General features: G+C 48.0%; 1 pseudogene; it reads right to left on the bottom strand.

The window, feature by feature from the left end:
- Positions 1 to 9,330: 9,330 nt before the first annotated feature.
- Positions 9,331 to 10,692, bottom strand: LOC103291511 (DNA-directed RNA polymerase II subunit RPB3-like; annotated as a pseudogene).
- Between the last annotated feature and the right edge of the window lie 1,056 nt (positions 10,693 to 11,748).

The raw sequence follows: 11,748 nt of genomic DNA, 5'->3' as shown, positions 1-11,748 counted from the left end.
TGCGGTCTCTAGGAGAGAGGAGGGGCTGGGTGACACCTTCTCAGGTCTCTTTTAAGAACAGAGAACCCCTCTCACACCCTTGGCAACCCTGAGGCCTTGTTCCTTCCCTGGAGTGGGGAGTCCAAGTGGAAATTTGTCTGTGTGGGGCCCCCTATCTCCTGGAGCCAACAGTTTCAAACAGTCTCTGTTTTTTCGTGGCAAGACTGCAGCTGAGGGAGGGGCGGGAAGCCCAGGGTGCAGGCTGCCCACTGTGGGAGGTAACTACAGATGCTTGAGCCCAGCCTTGCAGGCCTCCAGGACTAGCTTTCCCACGGGGCCACCTGCCGTTCCCTTACTGTGCTGGGTGCCTCCCACCTCCAGGCCCCTGCCCATGCCTGTCCTTCTGCCTGGAGTGCCCTCACCCTGCCTCTACCTGATGGAAAACTCCCACCTCCAAAGCCTAACTCAAGAACCAGCCATGCCCAGAAGCTGCCCAGGCCTTGCCCTCCCCTCACCATCCATAAGGTTTTTTTTGTCTTCAACCACGTTCTACCTCAATGATAGTTGCTTGTACTCATGTCTCAGCTCCCCTCCGGGCGGGGGCTCTCAGAGGGCCTAATGCACCATCTCATAATAATAAAAACAGTTCAAGCAACTAACACTCACCGAACTCCTCCTACTCGGTGCCGGACTCTCCCTGTCATCTCTGTTAGTCATCCCAGTGACTCCGTGAGGAAGGTGTGGCTCTCCCCACTTCACAGATGAGGAAAATGAGGCACAGGGAGCAAAGTGACCTGGCCACGCCACAGGCCGTGGTGAGTGGCAGAGCTGGGGTCTGGCCCATGCCTATCCATGTGGGACCACACCTCCACCTGTGTTCCCAGCCTGAGCCCAGGGTCTGGCCCTCGATCAGGGCTCAGCAGAGGTTTGTTGAATGAGTCAATGGTCCACGGCATGGGGCAATAGGGCTCAATCAACCAAAGCCTGATTGAGGCAATAGGGCTCAATCAGCCAAAGCCTGATACTCACTGGAGGCAATAGGGCTCAATCAGCCAAAGCCTGATACTCACTGGAGGATAGAGCGTCGGCCTGTGGACTGAAAGGTCCCAGGTTCGATTCTGGTCGGGGGCATGTACCTTGGTTGCGGGCACATCCCCAGTGGGGTGTGTGCAGGAGGCAGCTGATTGATGTTTCTCTATCATTGATGTTTCTGACTCTCTGTCCCTCTCTCTTCCTCTCTGTGGGAAATCAGTGAAATGTATTTAAAAAAAAAAAAATAGGGCTCAATCATTCATGCCTCCCTGTCCCCTCACCCATCTGAGACCCAGTGCCACAGAGTGAATGGGCTGCCCACTTCCTCGGTGTCCCAGAGGTTCCAAGGATGGGCCTGGTTTAGAACGCTGGTTTCATTCTCACTGCTGTGTGACATGCCATCATGTCACCTCTCCCAGCCTCACTGTCCGCACCAGTCAGGTGGGTTAGCAGTGTCCCCTGCCCAATTGTTGGGGTGACAAGCAAAGGACTAAGCACCATGGCCCCGGAGGTTGTGGGGGAGTCTCCTCCTCCTGGTCACTTGTATCCAAAGGAGCCACCACATGGAGAGGGCACGTGGCCTTTTCTTCTCTGTCCTGAGCAGAAGCAATCTGATGCAGGCCAGGAGGATGGGGCCCAAACGGGAGGGTCACTTTTTGTGTGCCAGTCAAGGGCATGCCCGGGGTGATGGAGACAGGCTGCAAACTAGGCTGGCACACGGCACGCTAGAGGGGGGCATGGCACGGGACAGGGTTTGGGGAGGAGGGAGGGAGTGTGCAGAGGGCCCAGAAGCCAGCAAGGAGGAGGCTTTCTAGAGTGGGGGAGGGGAGCTAGCAGAAACCAGGAGAACAGGACCAGCCCAGGCCATGGCCTGTGGGGAACCTGGGGGAGGGCTTTCCACCCAGTGCTTGCCCTCCCAGCCCTCCAGGGGGCTCCCACCCCAAGGCAATGAGTGCTTCCCTCCTGGACAGGTCCCAGTGATCCTTGTGGGACCCAGCTCCTGGCTGTCCCCGGAAGGTGGGTCCTGTTTCTACCCCACTCTACAGAGGGGGAAGTAAAGCCCAGAGTGTTGGGAGCTTAATCATGGTCACACTGGGGGCGGTGTGCACCAGACGCTGGCTCGCTCAAAACTCCACCTCAGGGCAAATTTGTGTCACCATTTCTCGCTCAAGAATAGTACACTTTCAGAAAAAGCCTCCAGTGAGTATCGCAGGACATGCCCGGGTGACAAAGGTTTTCTTCAGTATGTCTGGCTCCTGCCTGAATCCCTTCCCCCACCCCCATGGCATTTATAGCTTCTCTCTCTGACCCAGGGCAGTGGAGCATGAGGATGAGAACTGCTGTGAGAAGAGTTCCCCACAGCCACTAATTTTTTTTTTTTAATCCTCACCCGAGGGTATTTTTTTTCCATTGATCTTTAGGGAAGTGGAAGAGAAAGAGAAAGACTGAGAGAAACATCAATGTGAGAGAAAGACATCAATTAGTTGCCTCCTGCACAAGCCCCAATCAGGGCCCGGGCCGGGGAGGATCCTGCAACCAAGGTACGTGCCTTTGGCTGGAACTGAACCGGGGACCCTTTGGTCCACAGGCTGACACTCTATCCACTGGGCCAAACTGGGTAGGGCCCCACGGTCACTACTTTTATAACCTTTCCCTTCAGTCCTCACCTAACTGGAACTTTGAAGATCATTTCATAGAGTTGACCCCTCTCTTATTCTTCAACACTCTGCTCTTGCTTTATCACATCCCTTCCTATTTCTCCGACTGTTCCTTCTCAACCTCCTTTGCCGCAGTCTTCTCCTCTATGCGGCCTTTAAATATCAGAGTTCATCAAGGTTCTCTCCTGGCACCTCTTACTCTTTACCTTCATTGTTGGCAGCGAGAATGGCACCAGGTGTTAGATCAGACCAGACCTGGGGTTCAGCGATCTTGGCCCTTGAGTTCTGGCTAGGAAAGAATTCAGAGCCAAGACTCAAACTAAAAGACAAAGATTATTTAGAAAGTCACAGAGCTGGAAGAAATGAGTGGTAGAAGACATGGGCTCAGGAAACAAATTACAGAGGCAAAAGAAGGGCCCTTGCAGCGTGGGAGAAAAAGAGAGGCAAGGAAAATGCCCTGGGTAGGGGGAGAAGAGGGAAAGGGGATGGCTGTTCCTGCCTGAGAGTGAGCACTGGGTCTTCATCCTAAGGGCTTTTAACGGTGGGGACATTAGCGGCAGTCCCTGGGAAAGATCTCAATAGAATATTCATCAGCTTTCCAGGAGTGTCCTTTTAGGACATGGTCACCACTGATTGGTCAGTGCCAGGCAGGGGGTCATTAGTCAAAGCAGTGGGTCCTGAGGTCAGCCATGGCCTAGCTTGTCTGGTTTTGCTGCTTTTCTGGGCCTGGAGCTGAAATACAACTGAGGCCTAGATGTATTTAATTTGGGTCAAGATCTCATTGTCCTAGGGGCTTAATGCTTAAATGGCTATTCTCCACTCTCCCCCACCCCAATTCATTTCCTCTCTTAAGGGGTCTAACCTGCAGGACTAGCAACATGCCAGGGGAGGAGAGGTCAAGGGAGGGTCTGAATCACATGACGAGCAACAAAAGGTCAGGTGGCCTAAACTGCATGACCAGTGGTATAGAGGAGGAAAGATTACAAGGGGGAGGGGGTGGGTGGAGGTCAGGTCCTTGTTTTTCCAGTTTTGCCCACTGCTAGGCACCCAGGGTTTTCTGCCCTGGTGACCTTCTATACCTGGTCCATCGTCCTTGCTCTGCTCCTATCTGTCTACCGGCCTATCATACTCACCTCAGCTATTTAAAAAATATATGTATTTTTATTGATTTCGGAGAGGGAGAGAGATAGAAACATCAATGATGAGAGAGAATCATTGATCGGCTGCCTCCTGCATGCCCCACTGGAGATCAAGCTCGAAATCCAAGCATGTGCCCTGACAGGGAATCGAACTGTTTCATAGGTCGACGCTCAACCACTGAGTCACACCAGCCGGGCTTACCTCAGCTATTTTGTCCACTGCCATGCCGGTAACTATCTATATGCTGACAACTCCCAAATTTATCTCCATCCTGGTCTCTTTTCTGAACTCCAAATCTGCATATATCTGTACTATGGACATTTCAGAGTTAACACATTTACAACAGAACTGACCTAACCCCAAAGATGCTTTTCCTCCCAGTCTTTCCCATCTCATTGGTAACAACTGATTCCCAATTAATTGATTGTGCCAGGAGCACAGAAGAGTCAGCCTTGACTCACATCCAGTGAGACCTGTGTATGCTTTTCCCAGAACAGATGTCAGCTCCATCTACGGTACTTCTCTTCATTGATCTGGTCCAGGTCAGCTCCATCTACTGCCCAGACAACTACAATAGACGTAGTTGAATCTTAACTGATTTAGTATTTAATTTTTTTAAACTTATCTTTATTGTTGAAAGAATTACATATGCCCCTCCCCACACCCCTTGCCTCCGTTGACCCCCTGATTCCGGGTTTTAGACTGTAGATGGCGTCATCCTTCCCTTGAAAACCTTTCAATGGCCGGCCACCTTGCTGCAAATAAGAGCCAAGATTCTCGGTGGCTGGTTTCAGTCCCTTTCACTGTCCCCCTCGCCTGCCACATTCTCATCACACTGACGACTTTCAGTTCCCGATCACAGTAAACTCTCAGCTACTTCAACACCTTTGCGCACTGTGCTGACTCTGAGCAGAACATCTTCCCTCTTCATTCAGTTAGTTCATCTTCTGGGGTCTTGGCTTGAATACCATCTCCCAAGACTCCCCAGTCTCTTGGGTCTCTCCTGCCTGTTTCACTCTCTTAATGTTCTTTTTAAAAAAATATTCTTAAATTGATTTTTTAGAGAGAGTGGAAGGGAGAGGGAGAGAGAGAGAGAGAAACATCCATCAAGGATGGAGCCCACCTGGGTACATGCCCTGACCTGAACCGAACTGGTGAACTAGGGCAGTGGTCGGCAAACTCATTAGTCAACAGAGCGAAATATCAACAGTACAACGATTGAAATTTCTTTTGAGAGCCGAAAACCGACTTCTGCGCGTGGGCCACGAAGTTTCAATCACACTGTATGTGCGCTCCCGCACGTGGTATTGTGTGGAAGAGCCACACTCAAGGGGCCAAAGAGCCGTATGTGGCTTGCGACCCACAGTTTGCCAACCACGGAACTAGTGCATGGGACAATGCTCAACCAACTGAGCCACACCGGCCAAGACTCTTTCAAGATTCTTTTTTTTTTTTAAAAAATATATTTTATTGATTTTTTACTGAGAGGAAGAGAGAGGGATAGAGAGTTAGAAACATCGATGAGAAAGAAACATCGATCAGCTGCCTCTTGCACACCCCCCACTGGGGATATGCCTGCAACCAAGGTACATGCCCTTGACCGGAATCGAACCTGGGACCTTTGAGTCCACAGGCCAACGCTCTATCCACTGAGCCAAACCGGTTTCGGCTCAAGATTCTTAATGCATTCTGTGATTTTCCTCCTAGTCCTTACGGTGTAATAATTTGATTAACATCTCTCTTCTCCAGTGGAATATACGCTCCAGGCGGGCTGTGTGTTTGATTCACCAACGTGTATATGTATATAACTGACAGAGGTCCGACTTAGACTTAAGACTGAAGTGGAGACTTTCATCTGGCTTCTTTGCTGAGTGAGTCTTGGTTGTCTGATAAATTGGCACCTCTCTTTTACAATCTTTGACCCGAGTCCTGAGATGACAGGCAGGGACAGCTTAGCAACTTGTCCCAAGTAACATTTCTATATTTCACTACAACACAACTTTATTGTGTGTGTGTCTTTTTTTACCCACTTGTGATAGGGTCTAAAACACAAGCTGCTGCCCTAGCTGGTTTGGCTCAGTGGATAGAGCGTCGGCCTGTGGACTGAAGAGTCCAGGGTTCAATTCCAGTCAAGGGCACATACCTCAGTTGCAGTCTCCCCGGGGCATGACGGAGGCAACCAATCGATGTGTCTCTCTCACATCAGTGTTTCTCTCTGTCTCTCCCTCTCCCTTCTACTCTCTCTAAAACTCAATGGGGGGAAAATATCCTTGGGTGAGGATGAAAATAAATAAGTAAATAAAACACAAGCTGCCCAGAGGGGCAGAGCCTTACTGTGACCACAGCGGGCAGAGGCCCTGCGTGAGCCACGGTGGTTGTTAGGGCAAAGACAGGACGTTGACACAGAATGAAAATGCAAGGTTGCAAATCCTGCCCGAGCGAGCTGGAAAGGGGGAACTGTGTGATGAATGGGTGTGGGGGAGGGGGAGGGGGTAGCAGTCCTGGTGGCTTTATAATTTGCTGCTTAGCTTCTGCTTTCAAGCATCTGCTGTGACCAGATGGTGTGCAGAGATCTCTCTGACCAACTGATCCAAGGAGAGAGGAACACCTTCCCAGTCTCTGTAAACTATAGGCTGTGTCTGGGGAAATACCAGTAAACTGCCTCGCAGCAATCAGCACTGGTTCTCTCTCTCTCTTCTCTCTCTCTCTCTCTCTCTCTCTCTCTCTCTCTCTCTCTCCTCAAATCTTATCTCTATTAATACTCTGGTCAAATGTTGATCTAGGATTTTCCCCAAATCCCCGAGGCTCCCTGCCTCTCCCCCTCACCCCAAATCTAGCTATCCTGCAAGGTTTTCCAAATGTATAATCAACTTTTCACATCCTTGGTGAGTCTCCAGTTTGAAGAACAACGCCGTTAATGGGGGTTAGGAACTTGCACGAACTCCTTTCTCCCCACGCTGCCATGATGTCTGGAAATACTTTTATGATAAATAACATTATTTAAATAATACAAATCATTATAAAAGTACAAATCTATATCCTTGCTTATAGCTTTTATACCACCACCAAATCGCACAGTTATAAATTAAACACCAAGAGAACGACAAAAGTTCAGATAAAAATAATACCATTATTTAAAGTGACAGGCGATTTTTTTGGATGAGATAAAATCACTTGCAACATGAACGTGGTAGTGACAGGTACTGGTTAAGTTCTTTTGGGATGGGCATCCTGTGTCACCATTTGCTGAGCTGTGACTTTACTCTCCTACAGTTTTCCTTGTCCTTATTTCTTCATTCCACCAAGATGTCATATGACTGTCACTTGTTGCTACTATGTAGTTTCCTTATTGTATGCTTCTGTTAATGTTTCTTTAGACAGTAACAACTTGGCACTTTGGTACCAACAAGAGCAAGTGTAGCCCTAGCCGGTTTGGCTCAGTGGATAGAGCGTCGGCCTGCAGACTGAAGGGTCCCTGGTTCCATTCCGGTCAAGGGCACATGCCTGGGTTTTGAGGCTCGGTCCCCAGTAGGGGATGTGCAGGAGGCAGCCAATCAATGATTCTCTGTCATCATGGATGTTTCTATCCCTCTCCCTTCCTCTCTGAAATCAATAAAAATATATTTTTAAAAATAAATTAAAAAAATAAAATCTTGAAAAAAAGAGAGCAAGTATAAATGGACCCACGGTACTGAAATTGTGTTTATAAGATCATACAGATGATCTAGACCTGCATTGTCCAATATAGCAGCCACTGGCCACATGTGGCTACTGAGCACTTGAAATGTGACTAGTCCAAATGAAGCTGTAGATTTAAAATACCCTCACATAGCCCTAACCAGTTTGGCTCAGTGGATAGAGTGTCAGCCTGAGGACTGAAGGGTCCCAGGTTCGATTACCGGTCAAGGGCATGTACCTTGGTTGCAGGCACATCCCCAGTAGGGGGTGTGCAGGAAGCAGCTGATTGATGTTTCTCTCTCGATGTTTCTAACTATCCCTCTCCCTTCCTCTCTGTAAAAATCAATAAAATATATTTTTAAAAAATAATAAAATAAAGTAAAATACCCTCACATCATACTTTGATGACTTAGAATGAAAAAAGTTAAATATCTCATCAAAATTTTAAAAACTGATTCCTTGTTAAAAATCACATTATTTTGGATATGGTTGGGTTAAATAAAATATATTATCAGGATTAATTTCACCTGGGATTTTGCTTGTGTTTATTTTTGCTTTTTTAAAAAATATATATATACACTAGAAAAAATTAAATTACACATTATACTTCTATTAGACCACAGTCAGAAAGTGTGTACGACAAACAATATAAAACATTCTCATAGAGCCTGGCCAGTGTGGCTCAGTGGTTTAGCTTCGACCCATGCACCAGGAGGTCCCGGTTTGATTCCTGGTCAAGGCAAATGCCCGGGTTTGTGGGCTCGATCCCCAGTAGGGGATGCCATCGATGATTCTCTCTCATCATTGATGTTTCTATCTCTCTCTCCCTCTCCCTACCTCTCTCTGAAATCAATAAAAACATATTTTAAACAATTCTCATAGAAAACACATATGCATCCAAGATACATAGATTTAGTTTTCAGTGTAAACCACTGCTCTAGCATTTAATGGCTACATTCTTTCTTATAAGCCAAGGGTACAGTACCAACATAGGACTATCCTTGAGGCTCTCCAGTATCCTAGTGATATAATATCTCTGTGGTTTTCCCATATGTCTGTCTTGTAAAAGTGTTTGGGAAAGTATCTAGGCACTTCCATCTCTCCCAGAAAATATAAGTATGCACTTCTATACCTGGTCATTTCACTGCCATTTGATGAGAGATTGTTCTCATCTGGGGAATCCCAAGGTAGATAAAGGCAGAGAGATTCCCGAGCTACACAAAGCTTCTGAAATTAAGGGACTGCATCAGTTTAAAACAATTGTTCTAAAATAATATTTAGCCAAATATGCAATTGCATTCATTTAGCAAATACCTGGTATTTGCTGAATATATACCCTGATACAAGGGCCCACAGTAGGCACCTGTAAAAGACTGTACAAAGATAAACAGTCGGGATTTGCTTTCAGGAAGCTGGCCAGCTAATAGAGGTGATAAGACATGTCAAACCCTGGCCAACGTGGCTCACTTCCTTTGGGTGTCTGTCTCATACACTGAAAGGTTGCTGGTTCAGTTCCTGGCAGGGCACATGCCAGGGTTATGGGCTTGATCCCCTCAATGTTTCTCTCTCTCCCTCTCCCTTCCTCTCTCTTGAAAAAAATCAATTAGCTCAGCCAGTGTGGCTCAGTGTTGAGCTTCAACCCAGGAACCAAGAGGCCACTGGTTCGATTCCTGGTCAGGACACATGCCCAAGTCGAGGGCTGGATTCCCAGTGGGGGGCGGGGTGTGTGTGCAGGAGGCAGCCCATAATGAAGCTTCTCTATCATCGATGTTTCTTTCTTTTTTTTTTTTTTTTTAGAGAATGAAATACAGGGTTTATGGGGGGGGGGGGGGGAGGAGCAGCCAGGGTCTAAAGACATTTGGGAATTTGAGCAAAGTGTAGGCTGACCATGGGCAGGGGCTGGGTTTGTAGGCAGCCTGAATGAGACTTCTAACACTCAATCCTAACAGCGGAAACCTAAGGTACAACTGTGAAATGCTAACTTCCACAGAGAAAGTCAGTCAAGAGCTGAAATGACCAAAAGAGGAGGGTCTAGCTCACCGGTTTTCAACAGGGAAGCAGTAGGACCTCTACAAGCAGACCAGGGGAAAGGGAGGTCTGGGTTCTGGGGAGACTAGCCATCAGCAGGCAGGGCCAGGGATGCTGCATGCTCAGTGAAGGACTGTCCTGCCTCAAATACCAGGGGCACCCCCGAAATCTACCTGGGACCAAGCAAGGATGGGGGACACCCTTCCCCTCTGCTACATCTCCAGTTGGTGCTGATGGCTTGCTAAGAAGTTAAGTACAGCTGTCGGGACTTCTGGAGCTAGGAGGGCCTCAGGAGACCTGCACACAGCTGCTGCTCGGATCCCTTTCCGCTCAGGCGGATGAGCTGCGGCTAATTTATGGTGAGGACGTCACTCTGGATCTCGTGGCTCAACTGGGTCTGTAAATCACTCAGCTTCTTCTTTAACCCAGAGAGGGCTGAGAGGACGATGGTTTCAGGGCGCAGAGAGCCACAGGACTCCACGTGGTAGTAGAACCTCTCCGGCTTGCCATTGGGGTCGTACGGGAGCCTGGGACTCATCTTCATCCAGCTCTGAGTACTCGCTCTTTGGCCACTCCTCTGGCTTGGGGTACCCCGTGTGCCTCAGGGCATTGTCGGGATCATATTCAAAAGCCACCCCTGCAGTCGGGTTCCACTTGGCATGCTCCTTGCCAAAGCCCTTCTTGGCATAGGCGCGGAGTCTCAGCTCCTGGCCCTTCCGCAGCCTGACGATGAGGATGTCGTCCTGGTCCACGTAGTCATTAGGGTCATTATCTCGGTTCCGGGACGTCACTGGAATGACCCGGGGGCTGTTGGAGAGGAGGTCTCGAGACGGGCCGTGACGAGTCTGGTCTTCGTTGCACCGCACGTGGAGAGTGAGCTCCACCGAGCACTCGGGGCAGAACTCCTGGCACGTGCAGTCCCGGGAGTCCTGCAGCGTGTCCGCAATGTCATCGCTAGTGAGGGGGATCAATCCGAGTCTGTGAGCGATGAACTCGTCGTGAAGGACTGAGGAATTGGCGTCAATCTGAACCCAGTCAATGGCTACTATGGGCACCTCGGCGATGAAGACCCTCCGAATGGAATTAGCCACCGCTAGGTCCGCGTTCTCGATGATGAACTTGGCATTCTCTCGGTGAGCTCCGTGACCCGCACGGTGGGCTGGTTGGCAGACGGCATCGTGCTCCGCGGCCCCCACACCCTATCATCGATGTTTCTATCTCTCTCCCTTCCTTTCTCTCTAAAAATCAATAATCACTGGCCAATTTTGCTCAGTGGTTAGAGCGTTGGCCCGTGGATGGAAGGGTCTAGGGTTCAATTCCTGGTCAAGGGCACATACCTCGTTGCAGGCTCGATCCATACCCGACTGAGGTTTCAACAGGAGGTGACCGATCGATGTGTTTCTCTCACATTGCTGTCTCTCTGTCTCTCCCCACCTGCTCTTCCCTCCCCTCCATTCTCTCTAAAGAAATCAATGGGAAAAATAACCTCAGGCGAGGATTTAAATAAATAAATAAAATTAAATGAAAAAAAATCAATGCAAACATTTAAGACAATCAATTAAAAATTTTCTTCCCTTTTAAATAGCAAATGTTGATTGAGTGTATCTGTGTTCTAAGAACTGAATTCTTTCCCTTTCATTTAATCCTCACAACCCTATGAGTTTGCCCCCAATTTTACTGATGAGAAAACTGAAGCAAAAGATCACATGGTTTTTAAGTAGCACTAGCAGGGTTCAACCCAGACTGTCACCTTCAAAACATGAGCTTTTTAGTCACTATTCTATCTTGCTTCTTTTTTTAAAAAAAAAACAAAAGTTACAAAATAATATAAGTATTTGCTTACTAGAATAAAGTTGGAAATTTAGAAAAGTAGAAGAGAACATAAACTACAAAGGACAGGAAGGCAATTCACATGTTGATGAAAAAAGCAAATATTTGGTAAATAAATGTTTGCTGAGACATCTTTAACAATGGGACATAGAAAGGAATTTGATTAGAGAGCCTTGATAGTTTCCTTCCTGTCTGTCAGACTTAAATCATATTAAACTATTGTTATATATGATAATAGGTCCCTTTCTGGAGCAGGTTCTCTCAAAAATTTTTTAGGGGCAGTTAGGGGGAAGGTTAAAGGTTCTTTGAGTCTTCTGTTTCTTGAAAATAACCAGCTTACAATGATCAATATCTCAAAAGGCATATTTTGGGGTGGCGAACCCTGCTTTCCCACCCTCCACCC

This window comes from Eptesicus fuscus, chromosome 16 (genome assembly GCF_027574615.1).
Source record: "Eptesicus fuscus isolate TK198812 chromosome 16, DD_ASM_mEF_20220401, whole genome shotgun sequence".
In the NCBI taxonomy this organism is placed as follows: Eukaryota; Metazoa; Chordata; class Mammalia; order Chiroptera; family Vespertilionidae; genus Eptesicus; species Eptesicus fuscus.
Note: the sequence above shows the minus strand (reverse complement) of the source record. Positions and strands in the feature narration are given on the sequence as shown.